The sequence below is a fragment of the Accipiter gentilis genome, chromosome 3, assembly GCF_929443795.1.
Source record: "Accipiter gentilis chromosome 3, bAccGen1.1, whole genome shotgun sequence".
In the NCBI taxonomy this organism is placed as follows: Eukaryota; Metazoa; Chordata; class Aves; order Accipitriformes; family Accipitridae; genus Astur; species Astur gentilis.
In genome coordinates, this window is record NC_064882.1 from 33573179 (window position 1) to 33585655 (window position 12477).

Genomic DNA, 12477 nt, shown 5'->3' on the forward strand with positions numbered 1-12477 from the left:
CTTTAGCTAGAAAACTAATTTCAGAATCTATCAATATTTTTCATATCTATCTGATTTCCTTTCTCATAACATCAGTAACCGGTTATATTACTCAAAGATTTGGTCATAGTATGGCTGATGCTCATGTAAGGTGGTGTTACTGCCTTCTGCTGAAACCTTTCTAATAAACAACTGGAATATTTTTATGTGTCACTCTGTGACATATGACAGTCTATTTCTCCAGTCATCTTTTTTCATGCTAACTACTGTGACTTCCTTTTCTCTTGTGTCCTGGGCATATACATCAGCCCACACCATTTTTAGAAAGATAGTCCTGGCACGCAACTTGGAATATCATAGAATCGTACAGAATGGTTTGGGTCGGAAGGGATGTTTAAAGATCATCTAGTTCCAACCCCCCCCTGCCATGGGCAGGGACATATTCCACTACATTAGGTTGTTCAAAGCCCCACCCAACCTGTCCTTGAACATTATCCTCCTCTTTGAGCCTGCCGCTGGCTCTGGTATTATGCCTTAGCTCTTATCTTGACTTAGCCCTTCTGTCCCCTAGTATTGTCTGTTTTGTCTCCTCCCTTGTCAAACACTGTGGTTGGTTAATGATACCCATCTTGCATACATATGGCTTGTTTCCCCCTAAAGACATACATGACTTCTTTAAATAGACATACTTGCTTTTGCATTCACTTTTCAGGCATTTCTGTTGGGAGATTTCCAGGAACGTAGCCCAGAATGGAAGCCATCTTGTGTGATAGTAATTGAAGAGTATCATGAATTTTTTTCTGTAAATGACTCTGATTCTAAATACAAGATAGCTGAGACATGCTTAAATGTGCTTCTTTCCCTCCTTTCTTTCCTAATTCATATTTTTCTCTCAAGACAATACAGTATTTCTGACAAATGGAACTAATTTTGAAAAAGTGATTGAGGAAAGTGTAACACTGAGGTAATGTTATCCAAGATAAAAGATTTTATCAGCTATTCATAATAATCAGAACTGAAAGAAGAGTGTATATATTCAAAGCATGAGGGACAATTCTTGAGCAAATCTAAGAAGTATCACTGACTTCAACAGGACCTTGAGACAGCATCTATTAGTCCAGTCTATACACTGTACCTAACAAGTGGCAATATTTGCAATCAGTATTCAAAGGATATTTTTATAGCAAATTCAAGTGTAATTCCAACTTCTCCCTTACAGAGTGTGAAGACAAAAACTGTATCTCTCCTCCCACTTCTAGGTGTTTCACAGTGGTACAACACTTTAATGTCCAAGCAGCAGAAAACAAAGGAAAAGCACACCTTGCATCTTTTTATCATTTGAATGAAAACTTATGCAGATAGTAAGCAGTTTAATTTCTTCCAATGGTTCCTGAAAGCAATTTTCATAAACACTAGTTATTGTTTTGTCTTCCTGAAACCACTGTTAGGAGCAAGTGCTATTCATTTTGGTATTAGTCTTTAATTTGTCCTGGGAACTTTAGGCTTCACAGAAATGGCACGTAGTCACCATGGAATAATAAGGTACACTTCTGGAAAACATTCTTCTCTTTAATCTGCAGATTGTGTGTGATTAAAGGCAAGAGAGGTAGTAAATAATTGTCTAGGGAGATTTTATGCATGTATAAATATGCCTGGAGGAGTGGGAAGGATTGGTTTAAGAAATAAGGCTGTCTTTGTCTAAATCCTATTCTGGGGTTCAGTGCAGAGGAAAAAGTAAAAGTCATGATTGTCTTTCATTGATATAAATCATGAGTTACTTCATTGGCATCCCTGCGAAACCAGTGAAATAAAAGGAAAATTGCAACATTTCATTTGCTAATATGTTTGTGAAAGATGGTAATTGTACCTGTGCAGCTGAAGGTCATTCCAGTCTGCCCTACTTCAAAACTTGTTTCCTGCTCTTTTCTCTTACATTATGAATCCAAATGATTAATAAGATTTAAGAAAACTATGCACAGAAGCAGTATAAAACATGGGAACTGGGCATATGTGTGCATGTAAAGAAACCAAAAATACAGCTAAGAGATTAAAGGTTTGCATATGCAAATATGCACAGGCCGTGAGTGAGTCTGTGCAGGCTTGCATTAAAGCACAGAGTAAAGTATTAGCCCACTTATCCCCTGAGAAAGGCTAACTAGAAATGCAGGCTGCGCAGCCTCTGTTCCTTCTGCTGTCCTGCAGACCTATGGATAAGGTTATTAGCAGAGCGAATCATATTTAAAAACTCAAAGTTCCTCTCTGGCTGGCTGAGAGCAGGTACTCGTGAGACACTTCTTACTCTTTTAAGGTGTCATGTCGCAGCTATCTTTGTTGCCACATCCCTAGGTTTTTGTCATGTTCTTTACAGCCCCACTTCCGGGAGCAATGAGAAGCTTCATTTTCCTTAAAAAGGAAGTGTCCAACGCTACAAGGATTGTGGAAAAGCTTGAAGATCTAACCTGACCGGATTCAAAAACCCCAGTGGCAAGACATAAGAACCATCATATCTGCTCTCACTAAAAATCTCATGACCTTTTAAACTGGCTCATTATTTTTTAAATATTTTTGAGCCTGGCTCAAAATATACTTGAGCTTGCTAGTGCTGGGCTTACTTGCATTTTCAGATCTTTGTATTGTTATTATTCCTGCTGTAGAGGCGACTGAATGAGGAACTACTAAAACCTATCTATGCTGATCAGCCACAAAGACACACAGGCTCTCGTCATGTGTGGAGGTTGGATGGAGACCCGCTGTCAGGAAGTGAGGACAGTTAAACGGGTAAACGTGCTCTTGGTACCGTTTTACTGAACCTATTGAGAACATTGTGTTAAATAGCACAGATATTTACAGCATGATCAAATAACAGCAAAGCATGACTAATGCTCCCGAAATAGGTAGGAAGGTTTGCTTTCTTCCTTCCCTCCCATTCACATTCCAACATTTTTCAGATGATTTCCAGTTGTCTTTTTTTAAATTTTTTTATTATGTGGAAATAATCTCTATTTTTGACTCAGGTTCTATTAGTGAAGGTTTGAAGTGGTTATTGAAAAGAAGGGGAAGAAATCTTAAAAGATCAAGAGTATTTTTTGAAAGAACCTTCACTTCAAACTGGGGTAAATTTACAAAATTTAAGGACAGAAGAAATGCCATACTGAGTCAGACCATTAGCCCATTCAGGCCAGTACTCTGTATCTTACAGAGGCAGTAAGAGGTGTTATTTGGGGAAAGTAATTGCGATTAGCTGCAGTCCCTTCCTCTTAGTGACTTCCAGCATCCAAAATCCCTGTATTAGTGAAGTTAGAGAGCATGTTCCTGCCTATTCCTTTTAGTATCTGTCTCTAGACAGATTTCCATCATTTTCCTAATGATTCATTTATGATCTTTCTGGTATTATTTGTCTCCATAACATCCTGTTGCCATGAGTTTCTGCAAGTCCTCTATCCACTGTGTAAAAGGTACTTTCTATTGTCTGGTTTAAACTAACCTTCTGTTGGTTTCAGTTACTGCTCACTCATCTAGTACGGTGGGGTTTGGTGAATGACAGTTCCACATATACTTTATACATCACCACGCAGATTTTGCAAACCTTGGTTATACTCTGCTTTCTTCTCTCCAGACTCGGGAGTCCCAGACTGCTTAGTGTCTCCTTGTAAGGCAATTGCTTTACCTCCTTATTCATTTAGTTGCCCTTCTCTGTACTTTCTCTAACTCCACTGACTTTTCTGAGATTGCAGAGACCAGAAATACACACAGTATTCAGGATACGGATGCATCAATGTTTCAAATAGCAGAACATAATACTTTTTATTTTGTTCTCTACTCTTCCTGATGATGCCATTCCTTGTTGAACAGATAATTGCAGGCAGCTGCCAATGATGAATGAAATTGCTCTCCTGAGTTGTACCTGCCATTTCTGAGCTCAGTAGCATGTAAACATGATTTGGATTATTTTTTCTGCCTTACAGGTGAAACTTATCCATTGCTTTTTTTTCCTACTCACTCGCTGAGTTCCTTTTGATGATCCTCACCACCAGCATGGTGTTTGACTTCCCCAAATACCTTAGTATCATCTGTGAAATTGGAGATTTCACAATTCACTCCCTTTTCCAGATTACTGATGAAGATCTTGAACAAAACTGGTCCCAATACAGATTCATTAGTGACCCCTCTACCAACTCTTGGCCTCTTCAAAAGCAACCATTGAACCCTACCAGTTGCTTTCTATCTAACCATCTTTCAATCCACAAAAGACCTTTTTATTCAACCTTAAAGCAGCTTAGTTTCCTCAAGAGCCTTTGCTTAAAAGCCCTGTCAGATGCTTTTAGAAAATCCAGGTGTACTCAGGCCACTTGATCCCCTTTATCCACACATTCGCTGGGACACCCAGTGAACCAGAGTGATAAGGACCTCACCAGGCCAGTGAGGCAGGACTTACCCCTACTGGACCATTCCCAGTAAATCATCTTTATTCATGTGTTCAGTGACCTTTTGTTTATCATAGACTCTATGGCCTTGTCAGGGGTGGAGGGCAAATTCATCAGATTTTAGGTCACAAGACCTGTCCATCCAGACCCCTCTTTGAGGATTGGATTGCTAAACCACCACTTCTTTGGCGCAATAGGCTACATGCCTTTATAAGATACTCTTAAAATTCTCTTATTCCTCTTAATTTTTTGTTTATTTTTCTACTTACCATGTATTGCACGCTTTTCTTTCTTCTCCTTTCTGCAGGCCTCCCATTTTTTAACTGCCATTCTTTTCCCTAAGATAGCAACCTTTTCCATTTCCCATCATTTGCTATGATAGCTTTTCCCTTCAGCCTTGAAAAGATTTCATCAGATGACTTCATTTTCTCCTGGAATTGCAGTACATAGTTTAACTGGGCTTGCAATACATACTCCAGGCTCTTGCATGTTAAACTACTCCTTACAGGATTTTTTGGTTGGCTGGTTGAATTTTTTTTATTTTTTTTTTTTTAACTAACTCATTTTTAATCTAGTGTTCTTTCTTGAAACTGAATAACTGTCTGCTGCATTTATTTATTTATTTATTTATTCTCTTTTTATCTCATGATACAAAAATTTACTTCAATTATATTGTGATCATGATTACAGAGTGGCTCACCCACTAGTAATTCTTGAGTGAGGTCCTGTACACCCCTTGAGACCAAGTTCGGGGTAATGTCTAGGGTTTTTTTCCCCAGGTTCTGAGACAAGCTGATGTAGGAAGGAGATTTTTATTGCACTAAAAATTTTTCTTTCAACATCTCACCCTGATGAGGCACTGAACTATATCTAGATAGTTAAAATCTAGTATCATTTTACCTATCTTAACGGCAGCTTCTTCAGTTTCACTGAAGAAAATGCTACATGTATTTTTACTACTAAAATGTTGGATTTCACCCACATAGATTCCTCAGTGCTCTTCTTTTCCCACAATACTATACTGTATTTGAACTTAGCACCCTCTTTCCTGTACTGTGCCTCTCCCACATCCTAATAGCCTTCCTGTACTTCCTATAAAATTGATGTCCTAGCATCATAGTAACCTTGTTTACCTCCCTTCAATCAGTCTCTGTGATGTGTCTTCTGTCAGGTTTGTCACTGGTGCCAACTATTCCAATTTTCCTCTCTTATTTTTTAGGCTTCTACTATTGCTGTAGCAGCATCTATAATTTTTGGCCTTGCTCAATATTGCACATGCTACTCAACTGATTTGTATTCTCCATTTATCGCAGTCCCTTATTTATGTCCTTCCTGGCCTTTTTGGAGGTGCATTGAACATTAGCCACATCGTCTTCGAGGACTGCATCAGACTGAACCAAGTGCTCCTCAACGTCTGTCAGCTTTCCCTCTGCATCTAGTTTAGATAATCCTCTGTGATCGTTGTAATTTCCAGTGCCAGCAGCCAGGCTCTTTTGGTTAAAGTAAAGCCTATTTTTCTAGGCAAAACATTTACCAGTTCCTGGTACAAACAAATCCCTCTCTTCTACACCTTTGAGTCAACCATGCCCCAAGGCTCTGGACTTCTACCCATCTCGTGGGCCTTACACTGGAATTTGCGGTATTTCAGAGCAGAGAGGTCACGGAGGCCAGTCTGCTGCCCAGCAGCTTGCATTTGCCATGAAGGCCGTTTCTCCTGCACTTCCTCCTGTTGGTGGTACCAACGTGGACCCAAGACCAGTGGCTCTTTCCCTGCTCCTCAAACCAAATCAAAGTAAATTAAGACCTTGTGAGGTCTGCTGGTTTTGCACCCCACAGGCAAAATACTGTGTGATCCTCTCCAGTGCTGCAAACTCAGCTATCCACATGCCTGTGAAGCAAGTCCCCCGCTCCCACCACCTGCTTCTCCCAGCCCTGAAGACCCCCCAGTGCAGGAGCACCTCCAGCACAGGAAGACATCGTGGCACCAGCTGGGTGCTGGATCTGATCCGAGAGCCCTCTTGCCCAGAGGCTTGCATCCTCCTCAGCAGCACGAGCCTCTGAGCGAAGGCCGGGATGTCCCCGTGGGCCTCATTTGTGAACGTCTCTGACTCTCCTAACTGCTCCTGTTCAGCTTCTCTCAGCTCAGGAGAGCAGACCTGTTCTCTCAGGGCCAGGAGGGCTGTGCGTCACATCCACGTGTAAAATTTGCCCGCTGGAAAGACACTCTCACCCGCCGTACCCCGTGCAATGGATGCGGCAGCCCCCAGCCTGCTGCTGGGCTTCTACTCGCGCCTTGAGCTTGAAACATGGCTGTTATCTGAAAGAATACAGTAATTTAGCTTCTCTTCTGATTAGATAATGAGGATTATATGGTCCTTTTATTCTATTTTACCCTTATTAAGCTAGTTAGCAACAAAGTCAAATCTGGCCTAACTGCGACCTACCGTGCTCACTTGCCTTCCAGGAGCCACCCTGACATGCCGTCAGCATTGCTGAGGGGACTGCCATTGCTGTCCTCATTTCACTGTCATTTACGGAGGCAAAAATAATGTAAAATGCCTCCTCATCCTGATGTGAAAAGGTTTTATTTCCATATACTTTGCATGGGTGTGTACAATTACTCAACATGTAAAGAATTACTGAATTAGACCCAGGGTGTTTACATCCTTTTTCCTAATTTTTGCTGTAATCTCATTTCCTGCATGAATTTATTTTCCCAGCAGACTGATTCAAAGCAGAAAAATTCTGATTTAGTTTTAATACATATTAAGAGTATGGATTAGAAGAATCTGATGTTTTCAGTCCATTTAATTAATTTAGCATTTGATGTTACATGATTCCTGTGAATTTGCTTTGATCTAACTCAAATGTAACAGGTTTGGTTTGTTTGTTGGTTTTTTTAACTGTATGAATGGTTTATATGTTTCATTCAGGGCTATATCCTCAACTGCAACAAACTGGTATCTTGTCATTCCATGATTGCTACCCACTGACAATTTGGCTCTGTAATTTTAAACGAAAGGTTTCTTCACCAATGAGAGCAAGCCACTTCAGGACATATATAAATCAGCTGCTGGTGAAGTATTTTACCAGCCGCAAGAATGTAGCTTGAGACCTTCACTTTCAGGTGTACACAATGGCTCAGATATCTAAAAGTTAGGTGTCTAGTCAAAAACAGGTATCTAACCTTACTTCATTCTAATGGTGACAAATAGTCAGGTTTAATTGTCTTCTGGAATTGCTGAGTGAAGATGCTTATCTCAGGAAAAAAAGGAAAAAGAAACTGGCAATTTTGGAGACCTGTTAGAGCAATATAAGAAATGAAGACAACTAACAGCAACATGCTAGAGATGATATCTGTAAACACAGAGGACTGCTGTGGTGAATTCAGACAATGAAAAAGAATAAGAAAGGATGGGGTACTGAAGATAAGCTTCAGATCATCAGATCATGGCTATAACAATTTTCTTTCTTAAAGGACCATGCCAGTCTACACCACACGACTAGAACAAAAACAAAACAAAAAAAAAGGGGGGAAAAAAGGTGGGGGGGACACACACAAGGAAACAATAGAATTTTGTAATTATATGGCACAATTACAAATTTTCTGTTTCCAAATGCCACCCCGGGGTGATAGTTATTCTGGATAAGTACATCCTGAGGTACATCCTATCAAGTTCCAAGCTCAGGTCAACAGCTTGAACAAAATAACATTAATATCTACCTTTCTTCTGCAAGCTGTGATTTTGGCTCTGTAATTTCTCTTAAAAAGCTCTCCAACAATAAAAGAAAGCCACTTCAGGACAATTACAAATCAGTTGCTGATGCACTCTTTTAGTAGCTGTATTTTCTTTCTCTGATGTTTCACATTTGCTCTGACTTAACAGCTCAACACTCTCAGAGGCAAATTGGGAATATATTTCAAGACTCAACACAGTGTGACTTTGAGTAGATGCAATTTCAGGCATGTAAGCGTGAGAACGAAGCAACAACATTTTTCATGACTAGCCTTTAGTAACTTAAAGCAGTTCCATAGGGATCAAAGACTGTAATGAAGATAGAGTCACTGGGGATGGCCAGCTCTCTGGAGATGGCACTAACCTCACTCTGCATTATCCCAGGTCAGTACATTACAGACCAACAAAGCTTTGGGGCCTGGGGAGAATAACTTCAGGAATGCTGCACAGAAATTCAGTGAAGAAAACAGACATGGGGAAGACAAAGGGAAATCAAGAAAATGAAAAGAATGTGGCTAAATATCTCCAAAGAGCAAAATCATCCCCTGGCACAGGGCTGAGAGGCCCTTGACATTTGCAGAACTGTCAATTCCTGTCCTTTGCGGATGTTCCTTTTCCATTAGATGCAGTTTTTTCTCAAGAAAAAAAAAAAAAGGATGAAGATTTTAGGAACTTCCATGTTCAGAAGATGTGGAATTACTTGATCCCATTGATACAGTCATTGCACAGAGGTCAATGAGAGAGAGAACAGCCATTGAAAGAGGACACTTAAGGGTATATTTGTTAGTGCAAACAGAAAATAAACATTTCTAAGTTAATTACAGCCATAGTGCGTTTTTATTGCTGTTGCAATGTAAAAATGCAGTTAAGACAACCTGCCTTGATTTCCTGAGAATACATTTAAAAATATATATTTTGACTGCATGCTTTTAATTTTTAAGACACTATACGGCATCTGAGGTTACATTAAAAATACTAGGGAGATTTCCAGCATGAGGTTAAAAAGCTGGGCAAAGTACTCTATAAATGTAATCAGGCTCAAAACCGAGTGGGGATCAAAATAAACTTGCATCTGAACATTTCACATAAAGGTAAAGAAAATCAGTTTAAAACATTCCTTCCACTATTAATTCCTGAGAGTCACAAAAAAGCCTTGAAGTCTTTTAGCCAAAGATTCAATTAAGGACTGATGTAGTGTTGTCAGCGAATAAGCTCTCCTGCTCATTTCCAAATAGGTGTCTTCCATGGATGCTTCTTGCACTACCAGAGAACAAGGGAGGAAATATTGTCCTTCTACCTCACCTTTATCCCTGAGAACATCAAGTATAAAGGGGGACAAGGTGAGAGCCATCACATAGGTAGGCATTGCCCAGCAGAAAAACCTTCCCTCCAGCACTACAGCAAAGCTGAAAGAAGCAGGTAGACAGTGCCAATCCACCCTGAGGTCATGAAAACACGGGAGCTGCCCTTTACACAGGGCGAGAGCAAAAGTGTCATGGTTTTGCCTGGGAGGAGAGTTTCCAGGAGGAGCTGCATAAATCTGCAGTCTTAAAAAGGCTATAGTAAGAACCTAGTTGTATTGCATTTGGAGGAAAGGTTTGTTTTGTTGTTGTTTTTTTGTTTTTTTTTTTAAAAAAAAGCTGTCTCTACAATTGAACTGGAAACTACAGCCACTTTGTTTTTCCTTTGAATAATAGATCTCATGACACACATGACCGATACAGGAGACCAACGTGTTGATCAAAGTCAGAGCACCAGTTTGTACAGTGGGGTGGAGCAAGGAGCTGGAAGAGAGAGACCCCTATTTTGCTCAATTAAAAGTTCAGTCCAGTCTATATCTGCAAGATACTTGGGATTAGTTCCACTAACACACTACTAGTTTATTTTCTTTTTAAAAGAGAAATCACAAGGCAGAAAGAAATCATATTCTCTGTAGAAAAGAGGTTCTTTCCCTTCCTTTCTCTTCAAACAAGGTGAGTAAATGGATTTAGGGTTTAAAATAATATAGAGGGAATAGAATGAGCATTTTCTAGGGCAAAGACTGTATCACTGAAAGGAGTTCACTGGCTAGAAGGAAAACAAGGGGGGGGGGGGAGGGAAGCATGAGTTTCATTATCTAAACCTTAAATCAAAATGGGCCAGAATCTGGCATCCATCCCCACACTGAATGGTTCCCTAAGGAACAGCCCTATACTGAAGCAAGGTGAAATGAGGCAGCATCAGCTACTGAAATGGAGTTTGCACAGTGAAATGTTCTTAAGAAAACTGCTTGCTGTGGGGGAGGGAATGGTGTGTTCCTGGCATTATTTTTTTTATAATAAATGGAAAAATTTGAAATAACACAATTTCCCTTCAAGAAAACTTTGCACATAATGCAAGAACTTATATGACTCACATTATAGCAGAAAGGTAAGGTGGGATTTTTCCTACTTTAAGTTTTGGTGCCAAAATTTTAGCTGAATGAGATAGCAATTTTTTTCCAAATCCAAGCGGAGTTTACACTGATGATTTTTGCTGGTGATCTCTAATAAGGAAACTACAGGAACAATGAGCCTGGAATGATATATAATGAGCTAATAGTCCTTTATTATCCTTGACATAAACATGACATTACTTTATATTGTTAATAGAACCAGTTTCTTTGGCCTGTTATGCTAAAATAAGCAAGAAGAGAATCAGGTAAACTTCTGAATACAAATAGCAAACTTTTGGTTAAGAAATTCCAGCAATTTGAAGACATGCATGAAGTTGCATCTGAGAATATTTAGACTGCTGGAGAAGCTAAAGCAAACCGAAAGCAAAAACTGAGGCAAATCCACTTGTACGCTAAGACCAATAAAAAGCAAAAAGGTCTTCGTGCAAATTCTCATTAATTCAAATGAGGATGAACTGGTGCCCTTTGATGGATAATGATCTGAACACACTACTATAAGAACAGAACAAAAGGAAAGTAGTAAGAATATCAACCTTTGAAGTAATCAAAACACACACTCAAGACAAACATACTACCAAACCCAGCAAATGCTGAGCTGGTGGAAAATACAACCAAAGTTATAAGGTGATATCTCTTAGGACATCTGCTTTTTCTTCAAAGAAGAATAAGATTTTATCCGAACAGGAGTGGAAAAGCTTTGCAGGCAAGAGATAAAACACACTAGTAATCAGAGTTTAAACTAGATCATGAAATGAAATGGATTAAAATTTGTGACAAAAGTAATAATCAGCCTGGGAAATGATCAGTAGTAATCATTAAAAATGCCTAGACCTATATTCTTCTGAAACAGAAAATTCTCAACTCTGAAATCTGTTTCCACCTCACATTAAGCAAGTCCACTGAAATCCAAGGTCCCAATTTTCCTAAGGAGCAGTGTCATTTTGATTTATTCTTTTAGCACCATGGAAAGGAAAAAAAAACCTCTTTTCGCCACCAAAAATGTAAATGGATCTGACTTGTGATTCTCATCTAAGTTTATCTGTAGTCTCTTCCCAACATAAATCACTGATTTTGCATTTGGATTTTGGAATGGAGAAAAACAATGTACTCATTCATAACATTAAAATTCTACTTGGGAATTACTTGGAAATTTACTACTTAAAAGCGGCTGGTCTCAACTACTTTTCTATATTATTTTTCTTGGCCAAAGTTGTATTTTAAAGGATACTCTCTTTTTGATTTAATTAAATTGGAATTAGCTCTATACCAAGAGTTTTTCTTCCATCAGTGACATAGTCCTCCTTGGCCATATTAAAATAAACATACACAAAGTTATGTTCAGAGCATGACAATTACATTTCCTTGATGCCTTCTCTTTTCTGAGGTGTCTTAGCCACCCAGAATCCTGGACTAATTATTTAAATCTTTCCTTAAATATTTAAATATATCATGTAGTAACACTAGATCTATTAGACTGGCAAGCATGTGAAAAAGTATTTATACAGATGAGAATACATATTGGTACTTAAAACAAGAATGTTTACTACATCTAGTGCTAACAACTAATCAATATCTATTTAAAGGCTTAGCATAAAGAAAAGAAGTCTACCATATGAAAACAGATACTGATAATTAATTTGCAAATCTTTTGAAAGATTTGCAAGGAAATCAAACCCAACAACAACAAAAAAATCACCTTTAATGTACATGAACTGTCCATGATATATGCTCATGCACTACTTCATACCGATTTGTGATATTTTGAACTTTACAGCTATTTCTGCCAAGATTTTGGTCCTATATTCAGAAAAGAAGCAATTCAGTGTAGAGATACCAAGATGACTTTAATCTGCACAACCTCTTAGTGATCCCAGAAGAAGATCTGTAGAAGCACTGTAGATCT